The sequence below is a fragment of the Lepidochelys olivacea genome (assembly GCF_965140295.1).
Source record: "Lepidochelys olivacea isolate rLepOli2 genome assembly, chromosome: 3".
NCBI lineage: Eukaryota > Metazoa > Chordata > Testudines > Cheloniidae > Lepidochelys > Lepidochelys olivacea.
In genome coordinates, this window is record NC_140413.1 from 39399897 (window position 1) to 39420624 (window position 20728).

Here is a 20728-nt window from a genome sequence, read left to right on the forward strand (position 1 = left end):
GCGTTATAGTCTGCAAGATTTTTTCTTCCTCGAGAGATGAGTTCCAGACACCAACATATAGCATACTGAACAATTATTAAATGGATAGATGCTGTTCCCCACTGAAGTACAAGACGGTAGTCCTTTTGACTTCAGTAGGAGAAGGATCAATGCAAAGTGAGGGATATTGGCAGATGGAAGTACTAGTATTAATAACTATGGCCCTGATTCAGAAAATCTCATAAGCACATTAAAGTCCATCACTATATAGAAATCCATATATACATGTGCATATGTGGGACGTCAGCATGTGCTTACAGTTCAGCATGTGCTTACAGTTCAGCATGTGCTTAAGTGCTTTGCTGAATTGGGGCCTACAGGAACTAGCACTAAATAGAAAAGTGTTTGTCTTTCTAAAAGCACATAAAGAGTTAAAAACAGGTTAAAAAAATTAAAGAAGACAAAGAAAATTTTTACAATTGAGAGTAGGAAACGGTTAACCTATTTTCAATTTTGTTTAAATGGTTACAAAGAAAACCACTTGAAAATAGGAAGCATAAAATCAATTAAACCAATGAAAAAGGAAAGGAAGGAAAGAAAAATGGAAAACAGGACTGAAAAAGGTCTAAAAATCAATTTGTGTCTTGCATCCCATTTCAATTATGGGACCAGCTCAGATGAGGTGCTAACTGCCCTCCCCTCTTATTAATTGCCTTTGAACACTTACTCTAAATGGGACCCTGACCAAAGTCAGTCTGAGCACTCAGCATGGTAAGTTTTAAGTGTTTTCATGATCCGGACCTATAAGCATTACAAGCCAAAGGAGTAAATAGAGATCCATAGTATATTAGCCTGATTTTCCTAGGTGCTGTGTTCCCGCAATTCCAGTAGAAGTCCAGGGGAGTTTTCAGATGCTCAACACTGCCAAAAATTAAGAATGAAATCCTGAACCCACTGAAGTCAATGAGAATTTTACCATTGACTTCAGTAGGGTCAGATTTCACTCTAGGTCTCAAAGAAAGTGCTTGTTTTTCTGTTCCTTTTCTGTGCACAATATGTTTAAGTAAGTTACATGAAACAAACTTGCTTGATTTCGAGAACAAAAGCAGGGCTAATGCCAAAATTGCAGATGCAATTTGTTCATAGATCGACCACTGTGCGATCATTTCAATTCCATTTGGCACATGTTGAGTGTAAGAATAGAACTTCTCTCTCCTTGGATTACTTATAAATACTTAAGAAATTGTGTATACTCCTGATATAGTTAGCTGTGGAATTGCTTGGCTGGTCTCCATTTGTTAAACAAGTACAAACTTCCTTTGATTTCTCCCTAAACTGGCACAAACTACAGCAAATGGGCCATACGCTGTCAAAGGACAATTGGAGATGTACCTACACAGGCTTGCTGAGCCCTCCCAACTACCTATGGGTATCCAGATAATTTTCCCATAGACAGGATCCAGGATCTATGTGACACATTAGACCTAAATTATGCCACAAAATCACCCCTCTCCTACCTACCAAGGGTAGTCAATAGGCAAACTGCTGGCCAAATCCAGAGCGCCAGATGCTTTTGACCAGACCAGGAAACTCTTCGGGGCCGGGGGCAGTTAGTGCGGGGAGAGGGCTAGTGTGGGGAGAGGAGTGACTGGCAGCATGCTGGTGGGCTTGGGGAGCTGGGGCTGCAGGATAAGGTGGAGGAGCTTGGCACCAACATTTACCCTGCTGCTGCCACCTCCACCTTCCTCCAGCCACCACCGGCCTGCGACTGAGGAGCGGCACAAGCCAAGGGGCCCAACTGCCTGCTCCACAGCGCACTGAAGTGGCCCAAAAGCGCAACCTCAGCTCAGTCCCACCCACACTTTAGCCCATCTGTGGCAACCATGCTTTGTGAGCCCCTGATCAAAGGGGGGTCACAGAGGCACCATTTAGGGAGGGCAGAGGAGGATCTGTCCCCCCCCCCCGGGTTTCATGTCACCCCCCTCAGGGCTCCCACTGTCAGCCCCGTGCATCTGCTGGAGTCCCGCTGACAGCAAGAGCCCCAGTCACCTGGAGCTAACACAAAACTTGGGGGGGGGGCAGGTGCCCCCCCTTCCTAAGTGGCACCCCTGAGTGGGAGCCCCGCCAGGTGTGGGGCTGACAGCTGGACCTTGACAATACCTTGAGCAAGAAGTTTGGACCTTGACCAAAAATAATGAACTACCCCTGCACATCTCTTTATGCAGCATTGCTGTGCTGGCTTCTGCTGCAAAATGAGAATTATGCAGGAGCAGTCACTGATTACATAGTCCTGCTCTTGCTTTCACTGTTATTGAAATAATTTAAAAACATGCTTCCCATAGTGAAAACGTAAAATCTCTGCGTATTATTTAATTGCACTGTAGAGAAGCTGTGCGGCAAAGGGAGAAAGTTAGCATGCAGAGTTCTCTGGATTGGAGCCACCTCCTCTAGCAAACTTCTACCACTTCTACCCCCACCTCCCAAAGACTACTGGGGCAGGCAAGGCAGGTCATTCATTCTTGCTGTTGCCTTGAATTACAAAAGATCTCCCTCTTTCTGCCTCATGCTCTGTCCTTTCAAGGGTATCAGCCTAGGAGTAGGTTTAGGAAAGCCACTGATCTCCACTTGTGAAGGAAACAGAGAAATATACAGAAATGGAAGAGATAGGCAAAATGGAATGTGGACATACCGAAGAGCGGGATGGTGGCTGAAAAGTGACCAAGTCTATAATACTGAGCTCTCATATAGCACTTTTCCATCAGTAGATCTCAAAGCACTTCACAGCAGGTCAGTAACCCTATCCCAATTTTACAGTTGGGGAAACTGAGGCACAGAGCGGTAAAGTGACTTGCCCAAGGCAATCCAGCCTGCTAGTGGCACAACCAGTAACAGGACACAGAGTTCCCGAGTCCCAGCCCAGTGTTCTACCCACTAATCCACATTGCTTCCCCTCACTGCACGCACACACACAGAAAAAGATTTATGGGGTCATCTTGACAAGTAGGTAAATGATGTGGCCCTTTGCTTTCTACACAGGGCCCTGCGCAGAGATTTTCCAGGCACTGAGAAGCCTCCACAGTTTTATCTTTCAAAGGCAGGATTTCTGGAATGCATTCATAGCTTCCTACTCTCCAGTGAGATACCATTAGTCCACAGGAGGAATAAAATGGGAGGAAATTGTGGCATTTTCAGGGCTTCTTCTTAGGAGTAGAAAGGCACCATCAAGGGAAAATATGACCTTGTGCTTATATTGACTCCCTTTGTCTCATTTAGTTCTAGAAAATTCCTTTTTTAGGAGAAAGGGTGAAGCTGTGTTGCCTAATACAGATTTCATCAAAACCTTCCTTCCATGGGTGGGGCTAATGGACAGTGCAAAAGTAGGGACTCTGTATCTTTTAAATTTAAATGAAAAAGCAGTGTGACATCCCCACTTGTGTGGCTAGAGTTCACTCTGTGTTTGCATTATAAACCTGTATTTCAGGTTAATCAGGATCTGATCCAGGATCTGATCCAGTCAGAAACTTGGCTTTCAAGTTCTTCGCTTAGGAGATAATTATTTTTACTAAATTTGACAAAAATAGGTTTGATCGTTTGTAAGTCACACTGCAGGAATTCAGTCAGTAAATTACATATAAAAGAGACAGTAGTCTCAGCTGTTTTCAGTGTTCTAACTCAAATGACATTTAAAAAAATATTTTGTTTTTGCAGGCATTGAGCCTGATCCTGGGTTCATTTGCCCCCAAAATTCCTTTGGACTTCAATGCATGTGAGGAATGCGGGATTGGGCCCAAGGTAAACAAAGATCCATGTATAATGAAATGACAGAAGTTTAGAAAAACACGAGTGAATCTGTGTCTGAGAGATTTTGCACCAAATATTCCGGAAGGTATGAATACTGTGCCCATCCTGCATGAGTGCAGAGGGCTCGCATGGCAGTGGAACCAATGGGATCATTGTGTAGGGAAGCAGAATTCTGGGCATCTGAGCAGGGAGTGCAGAGCACCCGCATCTTGGGATGTAGAGTTTCTTGAGGGTCTATAGCTACCTTGTTCTCAGTGTGCTTTAGAGGGTGGGGCAAGATGCAGATGGGGAGGGAAAGGAGACAGTCGACCTGCTATTATAACTATCCTCCAGTCATTCCCCCTTTCAATCACGTGGTTGCAATCACAGCCATGGAATGGATTTACGGCTGCTCCACAGCTTGTGGGAGGATTCCTCTCCTCCCAGACCCTTCAGGAATGCCATGGTTCTCCCTTGCAGCACAGCCCAGCTACTTGGGCAGTGAATTGGGAGCAACTTTTGGCTCTGAGAAATGTTAGTACGAGGATGTGAGATCTCATAGGGATTCTGCCTGAGGAAGGGCTGCAGGTTTTGAATGTTGATGCGTAAGTGCATTCACGGCTCTAACTCAAAAGTCTCTAATATCCAGATCTCACTTTAAAACTTTCCTGAATGCACAAAAGATCACCCCAGTGAACTGACAAGTGGGTCCTTTTTGAACTTGTCCATCTACAGTGTAATGAGCATGACACTGAATTAGTTAACAAGCACATTATATGCTGTTCAAAACTCTTTGGATAGAGAAATATCTAGGGCAGAGGTGGGCAAACTACGGCCCTCAGGCCATATCCGGCCTGTGGGACCCTCCTGCCCGGCCCCATAGCTCCTGGCCCGGGAGGCTCGCCCCCAGCCCCTCCCCTCCTGTTCCCCCGCCCCCGCAGCCTCAGCTCACTGCACTGCCGGCGCAATGCTCTGGACTGTGGGGCTGCGAGCTCTTGCTGGGCAGCACAGCTGCAGAGCCACGGCCTGACCCGGTGCTCTGTGCTGCGCCGTGGTGGGGCTGCTCCAGCCGGGCGGTGTGGCTGCCTGTCCTGGTGCTCTGGGCGGTGCGGCTGTAATGCTGCCAGCCCCTGGTGCTCCAGGCAGCACGGTAAGGGAGCAAGGAGCGGGGGAGCTGGATAGAGGGCAGGGGAGTTAGGGGTGGTGGTCAGGGGCAAGAGCGTGGATAGGGGTCGTGGTGGTCAGAGGGCAGCAAACAGGGGGGTTGGATGGGGGCAGGAATCCTGGGGGGGGCAGTCAGGAAGGAGGGGGAGTGGATGGGACAGGGGTCCCGGGGGGGCTGTCAGGGGACGAGAAGCAAAGCTGGTCGTATAGGGGGTGGGGGCCGGGCCATGCCTGGCTGTTTGGGGAGACACAGCCTCCCCTAACCAGCCCTCCATACAATTTCAGAAACCCAATGTGGCTCTCAGGCCAAAAATTTTGCCCGCCCCAGCCTAAGGACAGATCTTTGCTCCCAGTAATTCGTCTTTGTGATGCTCTGATGATGGCAGGAGGTGTTCCCAGTTTGGGAGCATAGAAAGGACATGGTCTGAAGCCACTGTAATTTGCATTTAGGATTAACAGCTACCAGGACCAGGAGGAAATGGGGAAAGGCACACCTGGTGATCTAGCCTGTAATATCCTAAACATCTACATATTACTGGAATAATATTCAATATTCCATCTACATATTAATGGAATTTTGAAAGCATAACATAAAACAGACTTTTAAAAAATATAGGGCAAACTGATTAAACAGTGTTGATGAAAGTTCTTGAATACAACCTTTTTGTGTTCAAAAGAAAAAAAAGAATCTGAAATTACTGTGAGATCTTTGGCAAGTAATTTAATTTCCATGGACCTTAATATAATTGATCTATAAAATGAGTATTATAATAACATCTATTCTGTGCAAAGTTTTATTACAGTCTGTGTCAGGGTTCCCTCCCCACTCTGAACTCTGGGGTACAGATGTGGGGACCCGCATGAAAGACCCCCTAAGCTTATTTCTACCAGCTTAGGATAAAAACTTCCCCAAGGCACAAATCCTTCCTTGTCTTTGGATGGGATTGCTGCCACCACCAAGTGAGTTACACAAAGATTCAGGAAAAGGACCATTTGGAGTCCCTGTTTCCCCAAAATATCCCCTATAGCGTCTTCACCCCCTTTCCTAGGGAGGCTTGAGAATAATCTACCAAACAAATAGGTAAACAAGGTGACCACAGGACACTAAAACCCAATCAGATTCTTAAAAACAGTCCTTTGTTATGAAGAAAAAAGTAAAAGAAGCACCTCTGTAAAGTCAGGATGGAAGGTAATTTTGCACGGTAACAAGATTTAGAACACAGAGGATTCCCCTCTAGGCAAAACTTCAAAGTTACAAAAAACAGAAATAAACCTCCCTCTTAGCGTAGGGAAAATTCACAAGCTAAAACAAAAGATAATCTAATGCATTTCCTTGCTTTACTTACAATTTTTGTAATCTAGATGCTTATTTCAGGTAGGGTTTTAGGAGAGGTTTTTTTTTCTGCCTGGTCCCTCTCTTTGTCCCGAGAGAAAACACACACACAAAAAGAGAGCACAACAAAACCTCCCTCCACAGATTTGAAAGGATCTTCTTCCCTTATTGGTCCTTTTCATCAGGTGCCAACCAGGTTATTTGAGCTTCTTAAACCCTTACAGGTAAAGGAGGGATTTTATGCTACCCTTATCTGTATGGTTACGACAGTCTGCAAAATGCTTTGAGTTCTGCATATAAAAGGTGCTACAAAACTGCAAATGAATTATGATGTTAAACAGCAGCTATTAAAAGTAGACATTTTAAAATCAACAGGCATGGATAACTTACATGTGAGAGTTTTAAAAGAGCTGGTCGAGGAACTTGCTGGTCTAGTAATATTGATTTTCACTAATTCTTGTAACACTCTTGACATTCCAGAAGACTCAAAGAAAGCTTATGTTGTGCCAATATTAAAAAAGGGTGAAAAGGATGACCTGAATAGTTATAGGCCTGTCAGACTGACATCAATTCTAGACAAAGTAATGGAATGGCTGAGATGGGACTGGATTAATAAAGAATCAAAAGGAGGGTAATATAATTAATGTCAATCAACATGGGTTTATGGAAAATAGATCCTGTCTAATTTGATAGCTTTTTTGATTACTAGTTTGGTTGATAAAGTTAACATAATATACATAGACTTCTGTAAGGCATTTGGTACCCCATGACATTTTGATTAAAAACCTAAAAAGATACAAAATTAACATGGTACACATTAAATGAATTAAAAACTGGATACCTGACAGCTCTAAAAAGGTAATTGTAAATGGGGAATCATCATTGTGCTGATGCGGGGTCCTGCATGAGGGATCAAATTGGTTCTTGGCCCTGTGCTATTTAACATTTTTGTCAATGACCTGGAAGAAAACATAAAATCTTCACTGATAAAGTCTGCAGATCACACCGAGTTTGGGGGGTGATCAAAAATGAAGAGGACAGGATCTGGATAACTTGGTAAGATGGGTGCAAGTAAACAATAAGTATTTTAATCTGACCCAAATGTAAAATGGTTTAGGCAGCCACTTTGGTTTAAATTTGCATATTGCAACAGCTGATGTGTACCTTTAGCAAGGAAGTCAGACCAGGAGGTGATCTCATACACCACTCTAGCTGCAATACCATGTTACAGGTGTGAAATAAGAACAGAAGTTTGGGGTCTGTACATAAAAAGTGTTTGTTTTTGCTATCTTTAAGACAAACCATTAGCATTATTAAATCATACTTTTCCTGTGTGTGTGTTTACAAAATACCCCTCAACTGGTCTCTTCACATTTGTCTTATTTTACAAAGAACTCACATTTTTTAAAATGGAATTTTGAAAGCATAACATACAACAGACTTTTTAAAAATATAGGGCAAACTGATTAAACAGTGTTGATGAAAGTTCTTGAATACAACCTTTTTGTGTTCAAAAAAAAAAAGAATCTGAAATTAACCGGAAGGGAACTCATTTTTGCCAATCTCTTTTTAAATTTCAAAGAGGCAACAGCATTAACCTGTTTATATTGTACCAAAATCTCCTGTATGCCCAGAGCTCTGTGCTATTTTTGACACAACTGTTAGACTAGGGACTGAAATAAAGTTAGTTTTTAATCATGATAATGTAAGAGCATCAATTTGTCTCTTAGAGATTAAGAAGTTCTCTATTATGAGTTGTAAGGTCAAAAGGGAAAAATATGGGAATCCAATTGTACACAGAACTGCAACTGAGTAAACAAAGTCAGTGATGTTTTATGTTTAAGACAGTCCAATAGTACTTTGCCTTTGAAGTTGCTAAAGAAAATCTCTTGCACATCTTATCACTGAGGTTTGGAGATCTGGGTGCACTGCACGCTAAGTGAAACAATTCATCATGTTCTCTTTTCTGGTATTTTTTCCAGCGGATACAATCTTTGATCAGCTGACTCATATTTAGAAATTGTCAGTGCTGGCAAAAATACCCTAACTATTATTATCCAGGAGTCTGCTCCATCGTGGTTGGTGGTGGGTGTCTTTGGAGGTGATCAGTCAGCTAAGAAATATATGTAACTGTGATAGCCTGGCTTGCGTTTAGCAATCCTTTGTGTTCTCTGTGACAAGGAATTCTCAAAAAGTTATTCCAGAGAGTAGGTGCACAGCGACTGTAAAGCAGACCATCAGAAAGATAAGTTAGGTAGACTAAACTGCAATAGTCTAGAGTTCGTTCATCGCTTAGTTATTATAGTGGTGGTAGGGCAATTCTTTGCATTGAGACTGGCCAAAGGTTTCTTTCTGAGGGAACCTTGGACTGCGAGCATCTTATTCATAAGCAGATGAATAGGTTGGTCATTAGCATGAGAAAAGACTGTTTGAAGCCGCCAGTAGGAGGGAGAAGAGCCAGAAACTCAGGTCTTAGTGACCTCTAAACAATGGGAAGTAGCAATCTAGATGCTTTTATAGTCCCATTATGAGAGAATCTGAGGGCTTCCCACTCCCAAATGTATTTAGCCTCACAATAGCCCTGTGAGGTAGGGAAGTGCTATTATCCCTTTTTTTAGATGGAAACTGAGGTCCAAACAGGTTAAGTTACATGCCCACGGTCACACAGTAAGTCTGTGGTAGAGCAGAGAATTGACCTGAGGTCTGCTGAGTTCCAGGCTAGTGTTCTAACCAATGGACAATCCTTCCCACCATATGGAGGAAATAAATGAACTATGACAAATTATTCAAAGAAATAGACATAAATGGTTGACATAAGTCACTGAAACAAAGTTTTAGAAACTTGTATGAGGTACTCAGGACTGAACCAGATTTCTTAGAATATAAGCAAAAGTGAGCCACTTAATTTTCAGTGATGACAAACTCTATATGGAGGATCTTAGATGAGAACAGAACTCCAGTTGCTGAGCTTCAGAACAGGACAGACATCTGGCATGGTTACTGGCGGGGCGGGGTGGGGGTGGGGGGGAATCCACAATGGGAACAAAAATGCAAAATCAGACTCACATTTTCTTTAAAAAAAATTGTAAAGCAGCTATCTGATAGTAACGTTTAGACTTTATCCCTAGTCAATACTTTAAAACCAAAACCAAAAACAAACCAAAAAAAAAAAAATAAAGAACACTAAATCCAGTCATCAATAGGGAGGTTTTTAAGTTTTGCTCTCGGTTGGTAGATGCTCCATTTGCTAGCGAATGCCATTTAGTGCCTGAAATTCTGGGATTAAGACTGAAGCAATGGGCAGTCACCTGAAGATAGGCTTGGAACTACCCAGTCACAGCCTGTTCATTGAAACTGGATATATCATTTTTTCTGGAAGCAATAAGTCTGTGTGTCATCAGCAAAGTGAGAACGGTATAAATCCAAGGCAGTAATCAATTCCAGAATGTATCTTCTTGATACAAAAAAGAACAGTTTCAATCTGAGCCTTGAGTAATTTACTTCAATATGGGATTACTGGCCATGGAGTGATCAGTTTGCATCTGACTAGTAAAAATGCATCTCTAAAAATGTGGAAAACTAAATTCAAAATGAACAGGATTAATTCGTCAGTCATAGACTGATAACAGGAAACCATGGGTGCAATGTAATGCAAGTGTGCAACAAGTGGTTTCCAAAGAGCATCCTCAAGTCTGCAGTTGTTCCCTATGCATTGGAGACGTAAGGGATTACAGACCTCAGACTGCATTCCATGGGTTCCCAGGCCACAGCCACCACCCAGGAGCAACCCTGGATAATTAGGGAAGCGTTAGCTTATGGAGGCCTCACACCCCAGCTCCCGATTGGGGGAAAATCAGCTCCAATCGGCTGAGGAGTGCTATATAAACCAATACCAACAGGAAGTTGTCTACGCAACTAGTGGAAAGCATGTGTGGCCTCCTGCTTACCTGACTCCTGAGCCCTCCATTCCTGCCTGATCCTGGTTCCTGTCTTCCTATCCCAGACTCCCATTTCCTCTGCCTTTCCCCTGACATTGTTTCCAGCCCTGATCCTTGGTTTGGCCGCCTGAATTTGTTTCTGGCTCTGACCCTGGCTTAGCACCTGACATAGTCTATGGCAGTACGTCTCAACCAGGGGTACACATACCCCTGGGGGTACACAGAGGTCTTCCAGGGGTACATCAACTCCTCTAGATATTTGCCTAGTTTTACAACAGGCTACATTAAAAGCACTAGGAAAGTCAGTACAAACTAAAATTTCATACAGACAATGACTTGTTTATACCGATCTGTATATTATACACTGAAATGTAAGTACAATATTTATATTCCAATCGATTTATTTTATAATCATATGGTAAAAATGAGAGCGTAATCAATTTTTCAGTCATAGTGTTTTGTTACACATTTGTATCTGATTTTTGTAAGCAAGTAGTTTAAGTGAGGTGCACAAGACAAATCAGGCTACTGAAAGGGGTACAATAGTTTGGAAAGATTGAGAGCCAATGGTCTATAGCTCTGAACTTTGGCATGATACCTGATGCTGTTTTTGGTTTTGACTTCTGCTCTGACCACTGGCCCCCAACATTGCAGTATACTGTTACAGAAGGCATTCAGAAAATGAGCGGAACACAAGAACACCTCTACTGAGTCAGACCAATGGTCCATCTAGCCCAATATTCTGTCTCCAATGGTGGCCAATACCAGAGCTAAAAGGGGAGTGTACAGAACAGGGCAATTTTGAAGAGATCTACCCCTGTCTTCCACTTCTGGCAATCAGAAATTTAGGGTCATCCTAAGCATGGAGTTACATTCCCTGATCACCTCGGCTAATAAACCATTGCTGGACCTATCCTACATGTTCATTTTTGAACCCAGTTAATACTTTTGTCCATCATATCCCATGGCAATGAGTTCCACAGATTAATTGTGCGTTGCATGAAAAAGTACTTCCTTTTGTTGGTATTAAACCTGCAGCCTATTAATTTCAGTGAGTGACTCCTGGTTTTTATATTTGGGGAAAGAGTAAATAACCCTTCTCTATTCACATTTTCCACACCACTAATGATTTTATAGACCTCTATCATAGTCCCCCCCACCTTAGTTTTCTCTTTTCTAAGCTGAACAGCCCTAATCTTTTTAGTCTCTCCATTCTTAAGCTGTTCCATACCCTTGATCATCTTCGTTGTCCCTCTATGAACCTTTTCCAGATCCACTACATCCTTTTTGAGATGAAGCAACCAGAACTAGACACATTATTCAAGGTATGGGTAAACCATGGATTTATATGGTGGTATTAGGATATTTTCTTTTGCTTTCCAAATAGTTCCTAACACCGTTAGCCTTGTTTACTGCTGCTACGCATTGAGCTGAAGTTTTCATAGACCTATGTATAGTGACTCCACAATCTCTTTCTTTGTTGTTACCCGTTCATTGCTGTGTAGATGTCTGGGCTCGGGATGGGCTGTAAGTGCTGCTTCAAAAAGATTTTCCCAGATCCCTGCATTGTTTAATTTATGTAACTGAAAAAACATTTTGGTGGGAGGTCTTGTAGAAGCTAAAAATTTAGAACTCCATTATAGCTCTTGCAAGCCTGTGCCATACTGGCTGGGAAAGTAAGATGACCTGCTGCTCAAGTATCTGTTTCTGCAGACATTATGTCTGTGCAAGGCCTAACGCTCCCAGGAACCCTCTACACTTGTATGTACAACACCTGCTACACTTGTATGACAGGTGTAGCCCGTGGGACCTCCAGTGTAACTATTCTGATGCTTGGGTGTGAGCGGACATTCCCTCAATCTTGCCTTGCCCAGAAATGCCTGTTCTCAGCCGATTAGCATTAATGGCAGCTCTAGCCTTCAGGCACCAAATTATGCAGCAGTTGGGGATAAATTGGTACTCGATGCCCATTGAGCTTCCCCATTCTCAGAGCCAGATACCTGCTGACCTCTTCAGAGAGGCTCTAGGGAGAGAATAGCACCCCCTGCCCGTCCCCAAGCAGTACACCCATACGGGAAAGATGGCTGCTATTTTCATTGTCCCAGCTGAGTGGTGTGATGGGGAAAACGAGACAAATAATGGTGAAAAGAAAATTAGACTTATTTTTTATGTTTAATAATTTAAAGTAGATGTAGGAGCACAACTGAGGGAATGTGTATAAACACACCCATACATACACGCACACATATATGCTTCTGATAAACATTAACACTTAGCACATAGTATTTATTCAACACACTATACGGTATAACCCTAAGTAACCCTGATCCCAACCCGGTGAGGTAGGAAGTGGAGTATTAATAGTTCCATTTTATGGATGAGGAAGCTGTTTAAACAAACACTGATACAGTGGGCTATATTCTTCTCTTAATCACACTGTTCAGCCTCCCTGGCTTCAATTTATTTTCATCAGGGTAATTGAGAACAGAATTTGACCAACGAGGTTAAATGACTTCCTTACGGCCACACAGCAAATCACTGAGATTAGCTCTCAGCATCACCTGGCTTAGTTCTGTGTTCAGCGCAAAAGGGAATTCTCGCCTTCTCTAAAATATGGTTTTTAACTTGACTGCATCTCTCTAAACTGTGGAGGATTAAAATAGATTGAATAATCTTTACAATCTATGAGTCAGTATACATGTGGTGGCTACCCAAGTAGTAACAATATTTTTAGGTTGTTCGATATCTAATTCATAATAAAATAAAGTTGATCCATACTCATAAGCATAAAGGTTGTTCATACTTTAGGATCCTGAAGCACAGAAATCTCATTTCTTTGAGCTAAAAATGAAATGCTTTTCATAGTCAACCACAATGGACACATATGATGTCTTTTATAGTACATCCCAGTGAGTCTGTACTCTGCTGCATTTTTTTTTAACCTAACATATATGTGCAATTTAGAATACCCTGGACAGCTGTTTTAGCTTTGGAAGAAAATACTAATTGGTCACAGAAGTTTAGAATTGTATGGGGAAGTACTTATTTCTTCTGTTCAACAGAATTATCAGGGGGAACACCACATTTCCCACTGCAAATATTTAATAAATGTAAATAGCTTGGTCAGAATATACTAGGATTACTAGTTGCAATGTTGTTGTAGCTGGGTTGGGCCCAGGATATGAGAGAGACGAGGTCGGTGCAGTAATGCTTTTTATTAAACCACCTTCTGTCGGTGGGAGAGACAAAGCTCCACACAGCTCTTCTTCAGGTTGAAAGCTTGTGTCTTCCATCAACAGAAGTGGATCCATTAAAAGGCATTCTCACCCACCTTGTCTCTAGGATTATTATGGTATTTCTTTAAAAGTAACCTACAAGTGGTATATAGCATGTAATTTCATAGGAGAAAAAAAATGTATAGTCAAAGTCACAGGGAAAGTTTCCTGTTGCAGTCATAAATTTCAGGATGTAAATAACTCAGATTAATGTAATGTTTGAGCATCTATTTATTCCCACAGACCATCAACTATTTTATTTCTCAATCATCATAAAGATGAAAATGTCTATCTGCAGTCTAAATATGCTCACAGCCACAGTTGGATGTGGTGATCTAGGTTTCAAATCTTTGATTGCTGTCTGTACGTACATACTAATGTTTGATACCAAAGTTTCAGAAAGTGTAGTATTAAAGTTAGTCCCTAGATGTCACTAAATACCATGGATGGTTTAAAAATGAAACAACGAAGTTCTACATCAATGTCACCCTTCACATTTTTCAAATATAGATCATTCCTCGTTGCCAGATCTGGATTTTTTTTTTAAATCCAGTTAATGAAATAAATACAAATGGAAAATATACAAATATGAATATAATAAGTAGTACAAACAGCAATCTTGTAAGGAAGGATTATAAAAACACAAAAAATTGTATACATATGTTTGGGTTCTGTCATAGACTGTGTGACTTTCAGCAGTCACTCAGGGCCTGAGCCAACAGCCTTTCAAGACAATGTTCAAATCCCATTGACTCCATGGGGCAGAATTAGTTGGGTATTTCTGACAATCCATCCTTCAATTTTCTGTTTTGGTTTATGGTAACAGGTATCTCTTTTGGCTCGTCTATGCCAAGCTGACAGCTCAGGCATCTGCTCCCCAAAAGGAGGAGAAATATATGCAGTTCGATCCAAATTCTCCAGCCTAAGACGGGTTGTGGAAAGCCCTGGAAACCACGGAATTGGTGTTTCTTTTGTCTGGCAGAGACTGACGAGACTTCTTCTGTGCATTGGGTATGCCCCCTTCCACATCTCCAAATCTGTGCTCCATGGGGGCTCCCTGTGGCCTAGCATATGGATGCTGGGTTGAGTTTGAGAAGGACTGTGGTGTTACAAATGTATCTGCAACTGTACTGAGTTGCCAGTCAACTTTCTCCCCCTACAAAAAGGGATGTAGCTACTGCAAAGTTTATTATAGCCCTCAGGATTCTGTCTCCTCACAGACCTCAATGAATCCCCTCTCACACATCCCATTTACTTGGGCTACATGCAGGGATCAGGACCCTGAGGAACAGAAAATCAGTAGGCTCTGCTAAGTTTTGCCTGACTTTCTGTTACAAGTTTCATTTCACCTCCTTTTTCCTTCTCTGCCATCTTCCGTTGTAAATTTATCAAACCCAACCTCCTGGAAGGAAACTGACAAATGTTATAGCCATTTATGGAAAGCTGGAGATTATTATATGAAGCCAAGGGAATCAATCTTCACAGTGACAATCTAGTGCCAAAATATAATTGGCTAGGGGACAGCAGATCTGAGAAAAGAGAGCCCATAAACTTATTGTCCTTGGCCATCAGGTTGCTTCCCAAGTCCAGAATGGCACCTTGAATAGCCATGCTCAAGTTATATGGCCCAGAGTCAAAGGGCTCTTGCCTGCAGTGGCAATATGTTTGTAAAGCCTTCTGGATACTCCTTCAGAAAGTGCCCATTTAAGGTGGAAAAAAGTCAGCTGTGCTTTGTGCTTACAGAAAGGTGAATGCAAAGCAAAAGGACGCTCTAACAGAACATCAAGATGGATTTGGCTGTTACTGCTACAGACTCTCAGTTTCTCCAACAGCCGCTTCTCACTGACAGGGAAAAAATTGCTCTTTAGATTTGGAGGTAAGGTCATCTTGTAATTTTTTGTGTGGCATATCATATCTTGCCTGAAGCTATACGGTCTTCTCTTGGGAAGTACTTTGTTCAGTATGTTCTGATGGTGGGAGTTTAGCTCTGTATACAAACTTTTCTTCTCCATCCCTCGCTGCTAATTCAGCTGTCTCCTATTGTGTTTATTTGGCACCCCGGAGCAGTACTGTTAGTCTGTCTTTGTCAGGACTATGTCTACATAGACAAGGTTAGAGGAATTTAATGTAGCTCCTATATTGCTTCTATCACCTTGCAAAGAAAAGAATAAAACAAATAATTGTTGGGGAAAGCAGGTAGCAGGAGGTGTGTCCTAGGTGACTGGAAGTTCCTTTGACTCAAAGCACTGGGACTCAGTGAGTAGTAAGGTACACAGTATTTACACTGCTTGGACTAAAAGCCTAAAGTCCTGCCCCACCATTCCCTAGACTTAGTGTATTTATTTTATTGCTGTGCTGCCCAGGAGCCCCACTCATGGACCAGCATCCCTTTGTGCTAGGCACTGTACAAACATAGAACAAAAAGACTATATATAGACTGAATATATAATGTAGCCACCTAATAGCTTACAATTGAAGTATAAGACAAGAGACCATAGGTGGCACAGACAGAGAGGGGAGCACAAGGTAACAATATTGGTGAGCATGATAAGCAGGGATCTCAGCACACCAGTGGCCTAATCGTTGTCAAGTCTTGTATAGGCATCACGGAAAGGAGGGTTTTAAAGGAGGGATTTGAAGGAGGACAATGATGGAGCTTTGTAGAGGTTTGTGCAAGGAGCAGCATGGGACAAAATGCAAGACTGCTTGTTTGAAAATTTAACAAATGGGCAATAAAAGTTGGCATCTGCGTATGTGTGTGTTGGAGTGAGAACCACTATCTCAGTAGTGTATGAGAAATGAATGATAGGCCATGAAGGGCCTTGAAATTGAACACAACTAGCTTATGTCTGATGTGATAGAGAAAGAGGAGCCAGTGGATGGCTGCAAAGAAAGGGGTGCCATACTGGTAACAAGAGGGTGCAGAAATGATCTTTGCAGTGGTATTTGAATGGACACAAGCAGGACAAGATTGCATTTGTCAAGGTTAGAGAAGAGGACTGTAGTCTATACTATTATTTTTCTACTTCAAGTTCTTATACTGGGATCATTGTGTAGTATCTGTCATGTGTTTGTTCTTTCATCCTCTCCCCAAGAGGAGTGCAATAGAGTATCTTGTTTTGACAGAATTTCAGCTTTTTTAAAAAAAAAAAATCTTGTTTTGTATTTATGGTAGAGAAGGCCAGGTCAAAGGAATGCACTTTGCTCTTGAAGAAGAAAGTGGTGTTGTTTGTGATGGTCCTCAGTTTCTGGGGGAGTTCACTCCACTCTCAACCCAACTCCTGAAAAAGTTCTGTCTCCTGCACAGATGAGAATTACCCTTATTGTAAAGAATTCCCTTGGGCTAGAGGAGCAAAGCAATCAACCAGTCTTCAGCCTGGAGCTTTAGGAAATCTATTAGTTATCCTGAGCCCATGTCATGGAGCATCGTTGCAAGAAACAATTTCCATTAAAAGAAAATGCATCACAGTAGAGAGAATTTCATGATGATAGTTTGCCTGTTACCAGGTTGGCTGTATTTTCCTTTCATCTTCTGGATCTTTACATACTGCTGAGATTTTATGAAATCCTCACTGTGAAACACTGTTCATTTTAAACCTAGGATTTATTGTAGTCCCTATATTTTCATATCTGCAAGACCAAAATTCCCTTCTTTTCAGAATTATAACTAGTTTGTCATTGTTTCTCCCTTTCACCCTCAGGGATCCTCAGTGCTCTAAGGATCTTCCCATACTGTTCAGTTTATTTAATTCCAGTGCCGAGGCCCACAAATCATAACTGACAATCTTTCCAGCCAAAGTGGTCCTGATGCCTTTTCACAAGGAGAACATTTTCTCCATATTACCATGTACAATAGAAAAGATAATTCAGAAGAAAACAAATGCAGTGTGCCGATTAAAATAAGGCACAAAACCATTTGAAAAGATTCATTGATGTTAAGGCCAGAAGGGATCACTGTGGTCTTCTAGTCTGATCTCCTGTATAACACAGCCATAGAACATCCCCAAAATAATTCCTGTTTGAACTAGAGCGTATCTTTTAGAAAGACATCCCAGCGTGATTTAAAAATTGCTACCGATGGAAAATCCACCATGACCCTTGGTAAACTGTGCCAGTGGTTAATTAACCCTCACTCCTAAAAATTAATTATTTCCAGTCTGAATTTGTCTAGCTTCAGCTTCCAGCCATTGAATCTTGTTATACCTTTCTCTGCTAGATTGTAGAGCCCATTATCAAAAATGTGTTCTGTTCCCCATTTAGTTATTTACAGATGGTGACACCATTGAGATACCCTAGACAACAGAAGAACTGGTTTTCTGAGGTGCTATAAACCACAGCTCCCTGGGCCTTCTGTTTAGGGTGTCCAGCATTTCTGAAAATCAGGCCGAGAGTTATTGAAAGAAGGACGGGCCAAATTCCACACTAAGTTACATCAGTTTCAATTACAGTAATCCTCCTGATGCCGAGCCCCTAGATTCTAGTTTGTGCAGGCCCTGCACCTGTTAATTTGAAGGGAACCAGTACTGGAGTATTGACAAAACCCTGAGGGAATAAGGAACAAAGCCCTTGTCTTTCACTTTGAGAGACATTTTAACAGAATATCACCATTTTTTCCATTAGCACTATCAACAATGTAAGGCATCCTATAAATCATATGGACCTATTCAGTCCTTTCATAGAAACACAGCTCACTCATATTCAAACAGGCAGCACAGTGCATTTGACATCTGTATCTGCAATCCTCTGAACTGTTGTAACATAAGACTGATTGCAATAAATGATTAGATTTGGCAAACTCCACTATAGTGGAGGGTTTTGAAAATCTTTGTTGAAAAGATTTCTCAGACTCCATCTATTCCATGATGTGTATTAGCTATAATGACTGTATCACACTCTGAGATTTAGGTTTATTTTTCATTCTTTTTCTTCCAATGTTCTTTTAATGCAAGTTACACCGACTTATTCCTCCTGACTGATTTGTAAAATAAAATTTTATTTTTATGTTTTTGTATCACATAAACAGTACCTACTGTTGTGGTTTTTAATTTTATTTTCAGTCTCTCTTCCATATCATCTCAAACACATGTGCAAAGGGAACAGGACTAATTCTGCCCTGGAAGCAGCTCTGGTAAGGACCAAACTGGTAAGAACTGTGATATAGTAAAAGAAACTTTTCTTCAAGGTATCCCCTTGAAATGAGCTCCAATTTGGGCAGGTAGGCCAATATCTTCTGCTCTGGTCCAGGCTTGATTCTAGTAGCAGATAGTAACTTCAGGTGAGCTAAGAAGCCTGTATTTAGCCTTTTCATATTTTCAGTTTTAAAAGTTGTTTCATTTTGATTTATCTGTTTTATTGAAGTCCCATATACACTGTTACCAAAGATTTTTATTTCCTAAACCTGTAGGAATTATATAAAGTGCCAATCTAGAGGTCCTAAACACTGGAGTTACATCAAGCTTATAAGGCTTAAACTTTTAATTTCAAACTGCTAATGTCATAGCATACAACCAACAACAAAAATCACATTTATATGATGTTCAAATGATGCTTATTCTCCACACAAAAAAAGAATAAAAGTCACATACCAAGAGAACTTGTAAATCACATAAAGCCTATTTAAGAAAAAATGTTTTACGAGCATCCTTAATGCAAAGTATCACAAATCACCCTAGACACCATCATTCACTAAAAAAGTAATTGGGCTGGTTTCACAAGTGTTAGAGGTTTTTCCTAGCACATTGGCCAGTGCCAGAGCTTGTTATAATGATCTTACCTAAATCTCGATAGCATTTAAATTTACTCTGTAGTTCCGGCTTAATTTACACACAGAACAAGGTTGGAAGGGAATCCACTGGGGTGCATCTTTAGAAGCTCAGAGCTCCTAATCACTTTTCAATCACTTCAGTGAGGGCTGTGGGTGCTTAGTGTTGCTGATGATTTAAATATTTTACTTATTGTGGATGGGAAGTTAGGCCTGGAACCTCAAAAAGGTATTTAGGTGCCTAAGCCCTATGAACTCAATTTAGGCACCTAAATATTCCTGATGATCTGGGCCTCAGTTATGCACTCAATGAGCTAAATTCACTCCCTTTTTATAACTTGCCATCACGCCTCTCACCTCTAGAGCGCATCCCTATGCCTGAGTGCAGTGTTGCAGGGCTTTCTGGTTTAGCACTCCCTGTAGTCCTTTTGGTGTCAGTGGTCTGTCATTGTACCTGGCCTAGCCCTTTGGCCAGGTCACCACTCATTCCATTCCCTCTTCCAGGGATTAACAGAAAACTCAAAATCTAATGGCCTTCAAGCTTGTCTCCCTGACTGACACTTGGTGTTCTTGGCTTCTTTTATTCTTGATGCCTCTGCTTTCCCTCTTTGTCTGGGGAAAGGAAAGGGAACCCAGGGCTGCCCTCTTCTCTGGGTTCCAGCCAGGGGGCCCTGTTGAGGTAGCTAAGGACTGTTCCTTCAATCCCTTTACAATCCCTGGGCTGCTCCTACCTTTACCCTGCTCAATAGCATCTTCATGAGATCTGTAGGCTCTGCTTCCCCCCCCCATCCCCACCCCCACTTGACTTTGGTAGTTCCTCACAGCTTCTCCTGAGGCCAACAACAGAGGCATTTCCTAAAAGCCAGTCTCAGCAATTCCTGCATCAGGATTGTCCTGCTAGCTACTCTGCTTTAAAGTAGTCAATGTTACCTTACCTCTAACAGGAGTTTCCCCTCAGCCGTCTCTGTGAAGCTGGTATTTGTGTCTCAGGCATGTTGCTTTAGCTTAGTCAGTTCCAGGGCTTTTGCCAGCTCCCTTCCAATGAACACTCTTCCCAATTAGCCTTCCAATCTAAGAGACAAGGCTTAGAGACAAGCCTTTTCTTTTCAGTGTCTGTCTACTGTGAGGGAGGAGGCAGCCTTGAATCTGCTGCCCTCCTCCCAACTCTTTCCCAAAGTCACTGCTTTCCAGAATGCAGTCCCTCATCCTGTATGTGTATAACTTTGCATTTGGCTGCATTAAAAGAGTTTGTTTGAATGAGCCAAGTTTACCAAGCCTTATAGATCATTCTCTATGACTAAATCAAATATTTAGTCTCCTCACTTCTTCAAAATGTGGATTGGTGCAGGTTTGTCTCTAAAATCTTTTCAAAATGTTCTTTAATTTCTTTTTTTTCCCCCATAGATTTTAAGGTCAGAAGGGACCACTGTGATCATCTAGTCTGCCCTCCAGCATCACACACGCCATAGAATTTCACTAAGTGATCCCTGCCACAGGC

At 41.8% G+C, this 20728-nt stretch overlaps 1 protein-coding gene across 2 annotated transcripts in view; it reads right to left on the minus strand.

Moving 5' to 3' along the window:
* The window catches only part of ACP1 (acid phosphatase 1), a 192917-nt gene extending 172621 nt beyond the window's left edge, over positions 1-20296 (minus strand). Inside the window, exon 1 of one of the 2 annotated variants that reach the window (XM_084622623.1) lies at positions 20166-20296. The gene's annotated coding sequence lies outside the window, so the exon portion shown is untranslated. The remainder of the gene's footprint in view (positions 1-20165) is intronic. The other variant, XM_084622622.1, reaches the window with a different exon arrangement.
* Between the last annotated feature and the right edge of the window lie 432 nt (positions 20297-20728).